Source organism: Hakea prostrata, chromosome 2 (genome assembly GCF_041222555.1).
Source record: "Hakea prostrata isolate BN-2017 chromosome 2, UWA_Hpros_2, whole genome shotgun sequence".
Lineage (NCBI taxonomy): Eukaryota > Viridiplantae > Streptophyta > Magnoliopsida > Proteales > Proteaceae > Hakea > Hakea prostrata.
In genome coordinates, this window is record NC_142601.1 from 22,977,653 (window position 1) to 22,995,983 (window position 18,331).

An 18,331-nucleotide genomic window follows, 5' to 3' on the forward strand; every position below is an offset into this window, starting at 1 on the left:
CTTATCGCCCATGTTGACACAGGATGTACAAAAAACCTCATTTCTTCCCATTTTATCTCTGAACATGATACTCAGCCCATATCTGACCCACAAACCACGATCAGTTATGGTATTGATAATATTCTACATATATATACTCATCAACTCCAACCTTCCACAATTGCTTTTCGCAACCATTGTAAACAATATTCTCTTTCCTACCCCCTTGACACCGTTTATATCAAAACCGACATGCCACCTTCTATCGATATGCTTTTAGGATTGAATTTCCTTTTAAATCACAATGCGGGTCTTCTTATCACCAAAGATGCCCTTCTTCTCTTTGATGGTTCTACCCTTACACCCACGATTTCTACCAATGAATATAAAGCGTCACGCCGTCGCATCACCCAATCAGAGTCGGCAACTTCGCGTGGTGGCATCATTAAGATGACTTCCAAAACTTCCAAAACTCAAAAAACAAAACCCATTAACGTTTCTTCAAACACATGCGCATGTACACGAAATCAATGTGGATTACCTCCACTTCAATTACAATATAATGAATATATTGCAGAAACTTCTGAAAAAGGAACAATGAATGACTTCTGCATAATAGAACCTGAACATTTTGAACATCTGATTACAGGAAAATCTTTATACTATAGTCTTGACTCAAACAATGAAATCTAACAGATAATTAGAAATTTAGAAAAACTAGAAATCATAGCAAATGATAATCCACTCAAACATTGGAATGTTACAAAACCAATTTGTAAATTAGAAATAATTAATCCTGAAATACGAATAGATACAGGACAAGCGAAATATACACCTAAAGATAATGAAGAATTTCTATTACACATGAAAGAATTATTAGAATATAAATTAATACAAAAATCAAATTCTAGACATTCTAGTGCAGCCTTCATTGTAAATAATCATGCTGAACAAATTAGAGGAAAAACTAGAATGGTAATAAATTATAAAAGATTAAATGATAATACACAAGAAGATTCTTACAAAATACCTGAACGAGATTATTTGTTAAGTTATATACAAGATTGTACAATATTTAGCAAATTTGATTGTAAATCCGGTTTTCACCAAATAAAAATTCATAAAGACTCGATAGAATGGACAACCTTTTCTACAACCTTAGGACATTTCGAGTGGTTAGTAATGCCCTTTGGATTAAAAAACGCTCCATCTGTCTTTCAAAGACGAATGGATTATATATTTTTAAAACACAAGAAATTTGTTATAGTCTATATAGATGATGTTTTAGTCTATAGTAAAACACCTCAAGAACATATAAGTCATTTAAAAATTGTATTGGCCGAATTTATGAATAATGGTATAATTATTTCTAAAAAGAAAATGGAAATTGGTAAACAATACATTAAATTCTTAGGAATGGAATTAGGCAATGGTACTATTAAGTTACAACCCCATATTGCTATAAAAATACAAGACTTTCCTGATAAATTAACATCAATAACACAAATTCGATCATTTTTAGGCCTAGCTAATCAAGCTAGACCTTTTATACAAAACTTAGGAAAATATTTAGGACCTTTATACCATAAAACTTCACCTAATGGAGACCTAATGGAGAACATAGATGGAATAATCAAGATATTCTTCTTGTACAAAAAATTAAAAATCTTTTCTTAAATATTCCCTCGTTAAGATTACCTACAGATAAGGATTATCGAATAATAGAAATTGACGGTTGTGAAGATGGCTGGGGAGCCATTTTAAAAATTAAACCATCAAAACAACACCCTAAATCAACTGAAGAAATCAGTAGGTATAACTCAGGAAAATTTAGAATAAAAACATTGACCTCTGTTGAATACGAAATTGAGGCCTTATTAAAAGGACTTGATTGTATGGAAATATTTCTAACAAATCACCCATTTATAATTCGAACTGACTGTGAAGCCATAGTCAAAGCATATAATAATTTAAATGAAAGGAAAATACAACATAGGAGATGGGTTCTTTTAAGAAACCATTTTTATAATAGAGGATATAAAATTACAATTGAACACATAAAAGTATCTGATAACAAAACAGCCGACTTATTATCTAGAATACATCAGATTCTACAAGATCTAGGCTAAACTATGTTTTGTTTACAGGAGGATGATATGCTTCGTGATATCATACAAAGAAGCCATACAGACCCTGAAAAATCTTCCACTGCTTCTCCTCTTGTTACTCCATCACAAATATTGAACAATACACCTTCTCTAATAACAAGGCGATTACCTGCCAGTATAATGGGAACTTTCGATAATTCAAATACTAGTACAAGCAGTACGTTCCCTTCTCTTTCTTCACAAAGAGCCCCCTCTCCCCCTAAAACAATAAAGTTCGGACATCATATTCTTTTCAAGCATTGCCACATGAAATTTGAAAATTTCAATAATTATATGATAAGTGATGAAGAACAAATTTGCCTCGACAACATCTGGTACAATGCCAACAGAAGTGTCTTAGCACAAAAGATAATTCCTGGAATGGCCAATGCGATACATGCAGCAGCCTTCCTGTATGGACAATTGAGAACAAAGAAGGGTAAGGCCAAATTCTACGTGGTCTACCAAGGAAACAATACTGGAATCTTCCTTGACTGGGAAGATGTCATTGAAGCTACAAAGGGACATCCTAGCCCCCTGTTTAAGGGCTATGAAACCCTCGAACAAGCACAAAGCTTCGCCAAATCAATGATCGGCGCAACATATTACATGGATCCAAAGCTGAGAAATGCTCCTCCTCAACAACCTTCTTTCTCCAACATGGCTCAGCGAAACACAACATGCTTACAATGTGCACTCTTCAAGAACAGAAATAAAGAATTACTGGATCAAATTGCTAATTGCTCAATGAGAATTAGCAAGCTTCTATCAAGAGGCGCGACAAAAGAAAAGATAATTCAGTGACTGGAAGCAACAAACAAAAGTCTCCAGGCTGAGTTACAACTATACGAAACCCAAGGAACTCCTTCCACTAACAGTACCCAACAAATTGCACAAAATTCTACTCTAGCATCCAGTTCTGGCCCCTCCATGGCCGCCTTCAAAGCAGAAATAATGGGCGACTTAGATACACTTCTACAGCAACGATTGGCACAATTTGGTGGCGGAAGCTATCGTGGGCCCATAAACCCACATGACTTACAAGAAGGAACAATATCTCCACTTGGTCAGACCGAGGAAGCTGACCCAGATTTTGAAATAGTAGAAAGGCGACACAGAGAAAAATCTCCCTCATCCTCATCATAATGTAGATTGAACAAATGGGGTGATTCCCTAACCATCCGTCTCACACCCAAACGACGTTAAACTTAGGGATGGTTTTTGTGGACCTTAACAAAACACCACAAGGATTTTGGCCCAATCCATAAAGGACCACATGGTTCATAGGACAACCATGTAAAACTACATAATTGTCCTTAACCCTCGATCCGGGCTACAACAGGATCCATGCTAATACCAAGCATGAAAAACATTCGGTAAACTAGGCCAGGCTAGTATAAAACTGGCTAACCCTGAACACGGGTTACAAAACATAGTGTTTATCACACTTGAGCTTGCTAAGATAAAAATATGCCAGGCAAGAACCCTGTCTGTAAAATATGGGTTACCCACCTGAACCAAACCAATGTGGAAAACAGTAGTTTTATACTACATGGAATGCCACGGGGTGGTTCTTTAAGAAATCCCAAATTCACGGTCCCCAGCAGATTACACAGCTGCATGTGTAGAGGATGTTGCATGGAATCATTCATTTAATCATTGAAGTGACACCTCAACGGACAAAGTTGTAAATAGTTAAAAGGGCTAAGGGTATTCTAGTACCCTGAAAAATGTACCTTAGACTTTTTTCTTCCATCTTTGTTATCACTTGACAAGTGTAATAGTACATTATACCTTAGTTTGTAATGGTGACATGTGTACTTAGAAATAGTACTCTCCATTTGTCTATAAATAGAAGTATCAAGTGTGAGATGAAGGTAATAGATGAGTAGTTTCTTTCTCTTCTTGGCTCTCCAAGTGTAATGGTGCTCACTCTTGTAACAAGTTCTTACTTTGTAACATTCTCTTGACGAAATAAAGACAAGCTTTCGTAATGGTATGTTTTGATCTTTTATCTACTTAGTATTTAGTTAATACTTCGGGGATCCCGAAAGGGAACCCTAAGTGGTTAAGATGTAGTTTATCTTGAACCTCTATTTGTATATATTCTTTTCTATTAATTTCTTAGAGGAAGGATTTGAGGATGAAAGCCTACAGTCGTGCTTCTATCATCTCTCCTAGGCCCCTCTAAATTTTGACATCATGCATCATCTTAGAGCCTCTGTTTGTATATATTCCTTTCTATTAATTTCTTAGAGGAAGGATTTGAGGATGAAAGCCTACAGCCGTGCTTTTATCATCTCTCCTAGGCCCCTCTAAATTTTGACATCATGCATCATCTGCACTTCATATGTATATTCACTTCTTAATTTTTATTTCCTATTTTATCACAAATTTCAAAGGAAGTTTTATCTTTGTTACCGGGATGAATCTGGCATAAATTCCCTATAAGACCTGTGTACTAATTAACTTGAGCACTACATGATCTGATGTGCCAGTCATAAAGTCCTGCAAGTAAGTCCCGCCTGCTATGTGCTTTAGGGCAACGTAGGTAGTGGCTGAGCATCTTGATTGTGTAAGATCAGTTAATATGGAAAAGGCATGTAGTGCACCGAAGGATTCGGAGTAACAATGATTTAATCAAATATGAGATTTGAGAAAATTTTTATTCTCACCACAACAGTCCTGGTCACTTGACCCTCACGTCTTTCAGGCAGAACCCAGTTCTTTTAATCATCGAAAGACAAGTGCATGGCACTCACAAACACACTGTGGTAAAACAAAAAAAAATCAACTCAAATCACGTGATCAACGGTGAGGAGATTAAACGATTCGTTCGTCCCCGCTCGTGTGTGGCTCTCACATACGCGCTATGTCACCCACGCACTTATAATGGTATCAGAGCGTGGGTGACATAGCGCGTATGCGAGAGCCACACACGGGCGGGAGCGAACGAATCTTTTAGTCTCCTCACCGTAGACGTTGTGATTTTTTTTTTTTACCACAGTGTGTGTGAAGATTCCTTCGGTGATTAACGAACCGGGTTCTGCCCTGAAGGATGTGAGGGTCAAATGACCAGATGGACTATGTGGTGACACTTTTAAATTATCAAGTAATAAAAACTTCAAATCCTCAGATTTGATTTAAACTTCTGTTACTCAAAATCCTTCGGTGGCACCATCACATGCCTTTTCGATTCTAATTTAAGAACTTTACAGAATCAAATGTCCAGCCACTACCTACGCTGCCCTTACGCACAAAGCAAACGGGACTTACTTGCAAGACTTTAGGACCGGCACATCAGATACCTATATTGTTCAAAAATCAGCCAGTACTCAGGCCTTATAGGAGGAATTATGCCCAGATTTATCCTTATAACAGAAATTAAAACTTCATCTTTAGCTTTAAAAGATTAAAACTTGATAAAAACAGAGATCAGTGGCGAAAATAATTACAAGAAAAGAATTTACAGATGCAACTATTACTATTGATGCATGAAGTGCAAAAATTCGTAGAGGGGCCTAAGAGAGATGATAGAAGCACGACTGTAGGCTTTCATCCTCAAATCCTTCCTCTACTAAATTAAAGAATAAAATAAAAAGAACAAAAACAGGCCAAGAAGCTACATCGCAATTACTCAGGGTTCCCTTTCGGGTTCCCGAAAACTTGTAAAGAGACTAAGTAGGAAAAGAAATACTAACCATTGTCAAGAAGATTGTTCACTATATCATAAGCAAAGGTATTACAAAGGCAAAGGTGGAGGTTCCTCGCTAACCATTATAAAAGATAAATTAAAGCTTCACGCTTACAGAAGGTTCATTCTTACTTTTTTTCTCTCTTGATTTTTCTTTTTCTCTCTGTGGATTCAAAGACTAAAGGACTCTTCTCTCTCTTCTCTCAAGATGTAAGGCTTCTTTACTTGACTTCTTCTCTCTATCTTCTTGTTTTTGTCCCTTTACAAATGAGCTAGAGGTGTCCTTCTAAAGGGATACTAAAGAAAAAGACAAAAAGCAAAAAGCAAAAAGCAAACAGTAAACATTATTTTTGTATTACTATTTATTGAGACATCACTATTTGCTGATATTTCTTCATTGTGTACGTGGATGCCTTCAATGTCTACTATTCCTCTTTTGTCTTGTCATTGTTTTGCTATTCCTAGACATTTTTGTCCTTCTCCTTGAGAATTTTCAATATGTCCTGCGACTTTCATCTTGTCAATAATTGTGCAGACGCAGGGAGAATTATCTCTGGAATATTCTGTTGTAGTAGTATTCTTCTAGAGTCTCCTCGAGGCATTCCATGTGAATAGTAAATTCACTGTTTTCCTCATTGATTTGACTTAGTGTGTTAACTCGATTTTATCCAGCAGGGTTTTTACTGGGTTGGTTTTTACTATCCAACAAAGTTTACCAAATATTTTTCATGGTTGGTACTACCATGGAGTCTATTCTATCCCAACTCACGGGGTTACAAACAGAGATGTGGTTTTACATGGTCGTCTGATGAACCATGTGGTCCTTTATAGATTGGGCCAAAATCTTAGTGGTTTTGCTAAGGTCCACTAAAACCATACCTTAGTTTTACGTCATATGGCTGTGAGACGGATGGTGAGGGAATCACCCCTTTGTTCAATCTACATTTCTAGTAGATTTTGTGATGCTGTCGGAGACTTTCCCTTGTTGTGTCTTCGTCGTACCATTTCATATTCAGTGTCTTCTTGTGGGGTCAATGTTCTTTCTTGTTCGTCCTTGTGGGTTGATGGACCCAGGATAGCTTCCGCTGTATTGTGTGAATTTTTGTTGGAGGAGAGCTTCTATTTCGCCAAGTATTTCTGTTCTAAAGGCTTCCATTGGTGATTGTGAGCTGGAGCCTGGTGATATTTATTCAACTTGTTGAGCATCGCTTGCTGATGGAATAACTTGTACTTTGTAAAGTTGTAAATCAGCTAAGAGGCTTTTGTTCGAAGCTTCTAAACGCTGAATTAGTCTTTCTTTTGTAGCATTTTCTATTTGTAACTTGCTTATTCTCATAGAACAATTGGCTACTTGATCCAAGAATTCCTTGTTTTTGTTCTTGATTGGCTCGCATTGTATACAAGTTGTGTTTCTCTGAGCCATGTTGGAGAAAGAAGGTTATTGAGGAGGAGCATTACGTAGTTTTGGATCTACGTAATATGTTGGGCCAATCATTGACTTGGCAAAGATCTGTGCTTGTTCGAGGGTCTCATATCCTTTGAAAAAAGGATTGGGATAACCCTTTGTAGCTTCTGCAACATTTTTCCAATCGAGAAAGATGCCATTATTGTGTCCTTGGTAGACGACGTAGAACTTCGCCTTGCCTTTCTTTGTTCTTAGTTGTCCGTATAGGAAAGCAGCAGCATGTATGGCATTTGCTAATCCTGAGATAACTTTAAGTTGAGAGATGCAGTTGTTTGCATTGTACCATATGTTGTCCAAACATATTTGCTATTCATCACTGATCATATATCCATTGCTATTTTCAAGCTTCATGTGAGAATTTCTGAACAGAATATGTTTTCAAAAGTTTATGGTTTTCTGTGGGAGAGGGAATTCTGTGTGGTGATAAAGAAGGGAATGTCCGAGCTGCACTGGTATTTGAATTACCGATTGTTCTCATTATGCTGGCAGGTAAACACAGTGTTTGTGATGAGAAGGTATTATTTAATATTTGTGAGGGGGTTATCAGAGGAGAAGCTGTAGAGCTTTGTTCTGGAGTTGTATTACTCATTTGTATGAGATCTCGGAGCATGTCATCTTCCTGTATAATCATAAAATAGATAAAGTTAACCAGGGTCCTGTAAAATTTGGTGTATCCTGGATAGTAAATCAGCAGTTTTGTTATCTACTCATTTTATATGTTTTATTGTAATTTTATATCCTCTATTATAAAAGTGATTTCGTAAAATCACCCATCTCCTATGCTGTATTTTTCGCTCATTCAAATTTGGTATGCTTTGACTATGGCTTTACAGTCTGTTCGAATTGTAAAAGATCTATTTGTTAAAAATATTTCAAAACAATCAAGTCCTTTTAATAAGGCCTCAATTTCATATTCAATAGAAGTTAATGTCTTAACACTAAACTTCCCAAAATTATATCTACTGATTTTTTTCAGTAGACTTAGGATGTTGTTCTGATGGTTTAATATTTAGAATAGCTCCTCAGTCATCTTCACAATCATCAGTTTCAATTATTCTATAGTCTTTATCTGTGGGTAAACGTAAGGATGGTATAATAGTAAAAAGATTTTTAATCTTTTGTACTAAAAGTATGTCTTGATTATTCCATCTATGTTCTCCATTTGGTGATGTTTTATGATATAAAAGTCCTAAATATTTTTCTAAATTTTGAATGAAAGGTCTAGTTTGATTTGCTAGTCCTAGAAATGACCTAATTTGTGTTATGGAAGTTAACTTGTCCGGTAATTCTTGTATTTTTGTGGCAATATGTGGTTGTAGTTTTATTGTTCCATTACCTAATTCCATTCCTAAAAATTTTATGTATTGTTTTCCTATTTCCATTTTCTTTTTGAAAATGATTATGCCATTATTCATAAATTCAGCAAAAATTATTTTCAGATGGCTTATGTGTTATTGGGGAGTTTTGCTATAGACTAAGATGTCATCAATATATACTATAGCAAATTTCCTGTGTTTAAGAAATATTTCGTCCATTCGTCTTTGAAAGACAGATGGAGCGTTTTTCAATCCAAATGGCATAACTAACCATTCGAAATGACCTAAGGTTGTTGAGAAAGCTGCCCATTCAATTGATTCATTATGCATCTTTATTTGGTGAAAACCTGATTTACAATCAAATTTGCTAAAAATTGTACAGTCTTGTATGTAACTTAGCAAATAATCTCGTTCAGGTATTTTATAAGAATCCTCATGAGTATTGTCATTTAATCTTTTATAATTTATAACCATTCTAGTTTTTTCCCTAATTTGTTCCGCATGATTATTCACTATAAAAGTGGCACTAGAATGTCTAGAGTTTGATTTTTGAATTAATTTAAGTTTTATTAATTCCTTCATGTGTAATTCAAATTCTTCATTATCTTTTGGGATATATTTAGCTTGTCCTGTATCTATTCTCATTTCATTATTAATTATATCTAACTTACATATTGGTTTTAATATGTTCTAATGTTTTAAAGGATTCTCATTTCTTATGATTTCTATTTTTTCTAAATTTCTAATTATCTGTTTTATTTCATTATTGGATTCTATACTATAGTATAAGGATTTTTCTAGTAATTAAATTTTCAAAGTGTTCAGGCTCTATTATGCAAAAATCATCTATTGTTCCTTTTTCTAAGGTTTCTTCAATGTGTTCATTAGATTGTAGTTGTAGTGGAGGCAATCCACATTGATTTCGAGAACACGCACAATTTGGAGTTTGAGTGTTTTGTGGTATGGGTTTTTGACGTTTGGTTGTTGTTGTTACTATTCCACCACGAAGAGCTGCGGACTTTGATGCAAAGAATTCTTTATCAGAAATTGTGGGAGTAAGGGTGGAACTGTCAAAGAAAAGAAGAGCTTCTTTGGTGAGAAGTATACCAGAATTCTTAAGGAGGAGAAATTGTAGTCCAAGAAGCATATCAATATGAGAGGGCATGTCATATTTGATAAAAACCATGTGGATAGGGTATCGCATGTTATAGTGTTTGCAATGATCTCTAAAATGGATGGTAGAAGGTTTTAGTTGATGAGTATAATAATGTGGAATACTATCAATCCCATAGCTAGGAGTAGATTTAAGATTGGATATAGGTTCAATATCATCATCAATGACAAATTTGGAAAAAAGGAGGTTCTTAGTACAACCAGTGTCAAAGGTTGCCATAAGAAAGATTTCTTTATTATTATGAGGCACTGTGAGTTTAACCTTGACATGAATTGTACGAATTGTAGGATCTGAAGAGCACTGAAAGGTAGGTTGTTCAATGCAAGAAGCAGATTCAATGATTAATTCATCATGGAACTGTTATGTTGGTGGTTGTTCAGAAAGTTGAAAAAATTGAAGCATATTAGTTATGTATTGAATTTGCTGTTTTTATTCAGCCATTTGTGTGTCAAACTTTGTATTCATATTTGTAAGTTGTGTTTTAATATCTGAGACATCATTTCTAATACTAACAATATTAGATTCAATATGTGTTACATTGGTATTTAATTGTTGAATTTGATGGGTATATAACTGTGTGGTTTGTTCTAATTGAATAAATCGTAAGTCTGAGGGAGTTGTTGTAGATGGAGGATTTTGTGTAAGAATTATACTCGAAGGAGAGGTTGATGTTTTAGGGAAGGGTGAAGGTTTTCCTGTTAAGCAAGATTTACATGCTTCTTTGTAACATATATTACATTGATATCTATTTTGAAGTGATGGCCAAAAGCCACAGTATATACATCCTATGTGTAGGTTTCCTTTATTATTTTTCCAAGTATGTTGACAAGTTGTCATTTAATAAATATGAGTTAATGTAAGGTTGTGGAATTGTTCTTCGACTTGTGGTATTTTCTCGATTTCTTGTTCAAGATCTTCAACATTGGGTTGTATTTCTATTATACTATATATACTTTCTGGGTCGGATACGTCAATATCTCTTTCTAATAATGCTTGATTTGTATTTTGTACTAAGTAAGCATTTCTAGTATATGTATTTTGTAAGTTTGGGCAACTATTACTAAAATGTCATGTATTACCGCATGCATAACATTTTAATTGTTTAGTATATGTTCGTTTTAGATCATATCTCTAACATGTTTATCTTTATCTAAAAATGGTTTTTTAGACGTAGATTTTCTTATAGAGTAATTAGATTTTCTAGGGTTATTTTGACTATTATAGTTTCTTTGTGGTCTTTGTTCATATTGAGGGTTTCTCATTTGTTTGTATCTTTTTGCTTGTTTCCGATGAAACGGTATATTTCTATTGTATTGTTGTGGTACATACATTATATCACAATAACTATTTTTTTCCTTTTAATTGTTTTTGTACTAATTAATCTGCACATTTTGCTTTTAATATTTCCATTATATATTCAATTTTTATTCCTAGACCTCGTATATCAGATCTATTTTTTCTTTGTTCATCTAAACCGTCATAGAATTTATTCCATTCTTCATATATTTGTTGGCCTAATACACCCGGTAGTTTAAGAAATAATTTTGTGCTAATGTCCTTATCAAAATATAATCCTGCTTTTACACTATGATACATATAATCGTTACAAAATTGTTTAATATATTTATAATCTGTTAATGACATTTGTTCTATTGTTTTTAGGGCATCTGCTTGTTCAGCAATATTTCCTACATTTGGATCTTTTCCGGTTATAATCTGTCCTATATAATTTAGGAAATTAAATGGATTATTTCTCATTGTTAGTAAATGTTGGTATTCAGGTTGAAATTGTTATTTATATTTTTCCTAAATTGTTTTTGCTGAATCGCCTAGATAAGTTTCTAAGCGTGCAAACAATTCTTCAGAGAATAAGTGTTCTATGTCAAAAAATTTATAAAGATCATTTACTACTAATTGTTTCCATACATTAATTACTGAGTTCCATTTTTGTGGATCATGATATGTTAAATTTAATATTGTTCCTTTTCCCATATTTTGAAATTGTATTGTTTCATCTGTTAGGTATCTTATCCTCTAGATTTCCATTGTAATGATGTGGGGTTATTATTTCTATATGCTGGTGACCAAGATACATCTCGGGTTTTAGCAGATGGTCTGGGTAAATTTGTTCCTGATGTTCCTTGTTGAGACTCATAGGTTTGGTTTTGTCCTACACTACTTTGAGTTTCTTGTTGGTCCATATATTCATTATCATGTTGTACATTATTTAAGATGTCTTGTATGTATTCGACATCAGGGTCGATAACATATTCATTTTATGGTTCTAGAACAGACTCTGTTTATATGTTAGAGTGTTTCTATCATTTTTTCTTTTTGTAATCTTTTAATTCTATCTTGTTCTATTTTTCCATTTCTTTTTTCCATAATTTTAACACACTCTAACATAGAAACAGATTATGTTCTAGAACCATATAATGAATATGTTATCAACCCTGAAATCGAATACATATAAGACATCTTAAATAATGTACAACATGATAATGAATATATGGACCAACAAGAAACTCAAAGTAGTGTAGGACAAAACCAAACCTATGACTCACAACAAGGAACATCAGGAACAAATTTACCCAGATTATCTGCTAAACCCGCAGATGTATATTGGTCACCAGCATATAGAAATAGTAACCCCTCATCATTACAATGGAAATCTAGATGATAAGATACCCAACAGATGAACCAATGCAATTCCAAAATATGGGAAAATGAACAATATTAAATTTAACATATTATGATCCACAAAAATGGAACTCAGTAATTAATGTATGGAAATAATTAGTAGTAAATGATCTTTATAAAATTTTTGACATAGAACGCTTATTCTCTGAAGAATTGTTTGCACGCTTAGCAAGGGTTCGCTCCTGCCAATCTCTAGCAACCCGATATGCCGTTGGACTACTCCCCGTGTAGCCCCTTGCTATGGTGTGAGGTGCCAAAGGTTGTTGCCCCTTTGCTAGCTCAAAACGGACAATGCCCTGATGCCTCAACTTCTTTGCAAGTTATAGAAAAACCATTGCCACATCCGAAGTTGAAACTTATTTAGGCGATTCAGCAAAAGCAATTTGGGAAAAATATAAACAACAATTTCAACCTGAATACCAACATTTACTAACAATGAGAAATAATCCATTTAATTTTCTAAATTATATAGGACAGATTATAACCGAAAAAGACCCAAATGTAGGAAATATTGTTGAACAAGCAGATGCCCTAAAAACAATAGAACAAATGTCATTAACAGATTATAAATATATTAAACAACTTTGTAATGATTATATGTATCATAGTGTAAAAGCAGGATTATATTTTGACAATAACATTAGCACGAAATCATTTCTTAAACTACCGGGTGTATTAAACCAACAAATATACGAAGAATTGAATAAATTCTATGACGGTTTAGATGAACAAAGAAAAAATAGATCTGATATACGAGGTCTAGGAATAAAAATTGAATATATAATGGAAATATTAAAAGCAAAATGTGCGGATCAATTAGCACAAAAACAATTAAAAGGAAAACAGTGAATTTACTATTCACATGGAATGCCTCGAGGAGACTCTAGAAGAATACTACTACAACAGAATATTCCAGCATAATTCTCCCTGCGTCTGCACAATTATTGACAAGATGAAAGTCGCAGGACATTGAAAATTCTCAAGAAGAAGAAGGACAAATGTCTAGGAACAGTAAAACAATGACAAGACAAAAGAGGAATAGTAGACATTGAAGGCATCCACGTACACAATGAAGAAATATCAGCAAATAGTGATGTCTCAATAAATAGTAATACCAAGATAATGTTTACTGCTTGCTTTTTGCTTTTTGTCTTTTTCTTTAGTATCCTTTTATAAGGACACCTCTAGCTCATTTGTAAAGGGACAGAAACAAGAAGATGGAGAGAAGAAGTCAAGTAAAGAAGCCTTACGTCTTGAGAGAAGAGAGAGAAGAGTCCTTTAGTCTTTGAATCCAGAGAGAGAAAAAGAAAAATCAAGAGAGAAAAAAAGTAAGAATGAACCTTCTGTAACCTTCTGTAAGCGTGAAGCTTTTAGTTTATCTTCTGTAATGGTTAGCGAGGAACCTCCACCTCTGCCTTTGTAATACCTTTGCTTATGATATAGTGAACAATCTTCTTGACAATGGTTAGTATTTCTTTTCCTACTTAGTCTCTTTACAAGTTTTCGGGAACCCGAAAGGGAACCCTGAGTAATTGCGATGTAGCTTCTTGGCCTGTTTTTGTTCTTTTTATTTTATTCTTTAATTTAGTAGAGAAAAGATTTGATGATGAAAGCCTACAGTCGTGCTTCTATCATCTCTCTTAGGCCCCTCTACGAATTTTTGCACTTCATGCATCATTAGTAATAGTTGCATCTGTAAATTCTTTTCTTGTAATTATTTCCACTGCTGATCTCTGTTTTTATCAAGTTTTAATCTTTTAAAGCTAAAGATGAAGTTTTAATTTTTGTTATAAAGATAAATCTAGGCATAATTCCTCCTATAAGGCCTGAGTACTGGCTGATTTTTGAACAATATAGATAGCTGATGTGCCGGTCCTAAAGTCCTGCAACTAAGTCCCGCTTGCTTTGTGCGTAAGGCAGCGTAGGTAGTGGCTGGGCATTTGGTTATGTAAAGTTCTTAAATTAGAATCGAAAAGGCATGTGATGGTGCCACCGAAGGATTTTGAGTAACATAAGTTTAAATCAAATCTGAGGATTTGAAGTTTTTATTACTTAATAATTTAAAAGTGTCACCACATAGTCCATCTGGTCATTTGACCTCACATCCTTCAGGCAGAACCCAGTTCTGTTAATCACCGAAGGGATCTTCACACACACACGATGGTAAAAAAAAAAAAAATCACTATGTCTACAGTGAGGAGACTAAACGATTCGTTTGCCCCCGCCCGTGTGTGGCTCTCGCATACGCACTATGTCACCCACGCACTTATATTGGTATATATATATATATATATATATATATATATATATATATATATATATATATATATATATATATATATATATATATATATATATATATATATATATATATATATATATATATATATATATATATATATATATATATATATATATATATATATAAATCACAATGTTCTACGGTGAGGAGACTAAACGATTCGTTCTCTCCCGCCCGTGTTTGGCTCTCGCATACGTACTATGTTACCCACGCACTTAATGGTATCAAAGCGTGGTTTTTATCGATCATTTCATGCATCCATTTGCATCCGGATATTATGAAGGTAATCTTTCTCTTAAAATCAAACTCTGGAAATTATGGTTTATATTCCATTTAGAATGCAGTCCGAAAGTAAAACTCTGGATTCCAAGCATAAAGCTTCAAAGAGGGGTAGCACCTCTAGCTATTCACAGCAACAAATGTGGATCTTTGAGATTATTTGGTGTACAGTGCTATAATGGAATTTTACTTTAAAACGCCAGTAATGACCACGAGAAAGTCACTCCTTCAGTATCTTTGCATTCATATATTGTAAATTTGCATTTACTCAAGGCCAATGAAGTCTCATCTTAATTACGAAGGTAGTACTGAGTAAGAATGCAAAAAATTATTGTTCACGATAAAATTTACTCTGTTCACTAGTCACTCACTATTCACTTACTATTAAGGTACTATTCTCTTTCACTATTCACGATCACTATTCACCTTTACTATTCACTTTTATTATTCACTATTCACCTTACTATAGTTAGACTTTTTGATATATCACAATCATGCGTGTTTTAATAAATTTACTATTCTCCTTCACTATTCACATATTTGCTTTATGATCCATCACAATCATTCATGATAGATAGTCTTCTTAACAAGTAGTCTTTGTAGAGATATTTATATTTTACGTAATGAAAGAAGTAGTAGATAATTTTACTGTTTATATTCATCTTTTGTATAATTGTAATACATTTTCACATATAAATGATGTCTTTTATAATTTATTGGAATATTATAAGTCTATTGTAAATATTATAGAACTCCTACAACCATATGTTGAACAAGGAATAACTCTTCCAATAAAAATCCACGAACTTATCTTTGATAAGTTAGTAACTTCTATCAAACCAACCAATATTATTGAACAAAAAGAACAATTAAAGAATAAATTTAAAAGACAAAGACATGTGTATTAGATACATATAGCAATAAATCATTTTGATAAAAAAAAGAAATAGAATTACTTTGGTATGATCTTATAAAAGGAATGATATATAAAAGTCCCCCATCAATAGGATTTGATCCTTATGATAAAATATTAAACATGTCTGAAACATTATAAATAAAATAACATGAACTTAAAATAGAAAATTTAAACCAGAGGAATATTGGTAATGAACTTGTTTTGTTAAGAACAAGAATTCAACAAAATTATAGCATAATCTATAATATTATAAATAAATGTCATGAATTCATAGTTGAAAAAGATAGAAAACATATGAATAAAATTGAAAGAAGTAATTAAAAAGTATTTGAACAAATTAAGAATTTAATAAATATTTATGGAAACATTCAAAAATATATAGCCTGAACAAAATGAATTGAATACACTTATTTATAATGAAGATAATGATACATATGAATATTAAAAGAAATGGATCAACTTCAACAATATATTCTCCAATTACACTCCGTACAACCAAAGAAAACAAATATAAATGAAATACTTACAAAAATGCAAAATTTAAATATTAATCAATCGATAGGAGAATCTAGACTTCAACAAATAAATAAATTAGCAACTTTCTTAATAGCAAAAAGATGAGCAAAATGCTAAAAACACTTTCCATAAAAAATAACATGATTGGACAATCATCTAAAACATATGAAAGTCCGCAAGAAAACAAAATAACTGAAATAATAGATATAAATGAAAATATAGAAATCTTTAGGAATAATGCATTAAATCTATTAAATCCCAAAACATTATATAACACGGCTAAATTTCCAAGAGATACAGTATTCATAAAACATAAAAATGAAGAAATTATAATTTGTAGAAGAACAAACAGTTAGATTACCAATAGTAGACAAAGAACTAAAAATATTATTAAAACCAAAGAATACTAAACTAATACATACTGGAATATTTGTAGTTGGAATAAAATCTCTTACAAGAAAAAATAGATTCATTCGAATATGCATGATTACCTTGGAATATTTCACAAATAATACAAAATAAAACTCAAACAACATTAACTCCTTCAGAACATTCTACATATCAAACAGCTAAAGGAGACACAATAATCAAATTCACTAATTATAAAATCGTATCACAATTTAAAAACGATACAGATACAGAATCCGTTAGTGAATAAATAAGTAGACATAATGAAAAACTTTGATGAATAAATGGAAAAAATTGATAATCACTTTTCTAATATAAAAGAAAATTTAGCAATATGTATTAAAATTATGGAAGAAAGAAATAGAAAAATAAAACAAGATAGAATTAAAAGATTACTGAAAGAAAAAATGATAGAAACATACTTTAACATAGAAACATAGTCCGTTCTAGAACCATATAATGAATATGTTATCAACCCTGAAGTCGAATACATTCAAGAAATCTTAAACAACAAACAAAATGATAATGAATACGTTAATGGACAGGAATCACAAAGTAATGTTGGTCAAAACCAAACCTATGACTCACAACAAGGAACATCAGGAACAAATTTACCTAAACCAACTGCAAAACCCGCAGATGTATATTGGTCACCAGCATATAGAAATAATAACCCGACATCATTACAATGGAAATCTAGAGAAATAAGATACCCAACAGATAAAACAATACAATTCCAAAATATGGGAAAAGAAACAATATTAAATTTAACATATCATGATCCACAAAAATGGAACTCAGTAATTAATGTATGGAAACAATTAGTAGTAAATGATATTTATAAAAATTTTGGCATAGAACGCTTATCCTCTGAATAATGTTTGCACGCTTAGAAACTTATTTAGGAGATTCAGCAAAAGTAATCTGGGAAAAATATAAACAAAGATTTCAACCTGAATACCAACATTTACTAACAATGAGAAATAATCCATTTAATTTATAAATTATATAAGACAAATTATAACCGGAAAAGATTCAAATGTAGGAAATATTGCTGAACAAGCAGATGCCCTAAAAACAATAAAACAAATGTCATTAACAGATTATAAATATATTAAACAATTTTGTAATGATTATATGTATCATAGTGTAAAAGCAGGATTATATTTTGACAATGACATTAGCACAAAATTATTTCTTAAACTACCAGGTGTATTAGGTCAACAAATATTAGAAGAATGGAATAAATTCTATGAATCTTTAGGTGAACAAAGAAAAAATAGATCTGATATACGAGGTCTAAGAATTAAAATCGAATATATAATGGAAATATTAAAAGCGAAATGTGCGGATCAATTAGCACAAAAACAATTAAAAGGAGAAAATTATTATTGTGATATAATGTATGTACCACAACAATACAATAGAAATATAC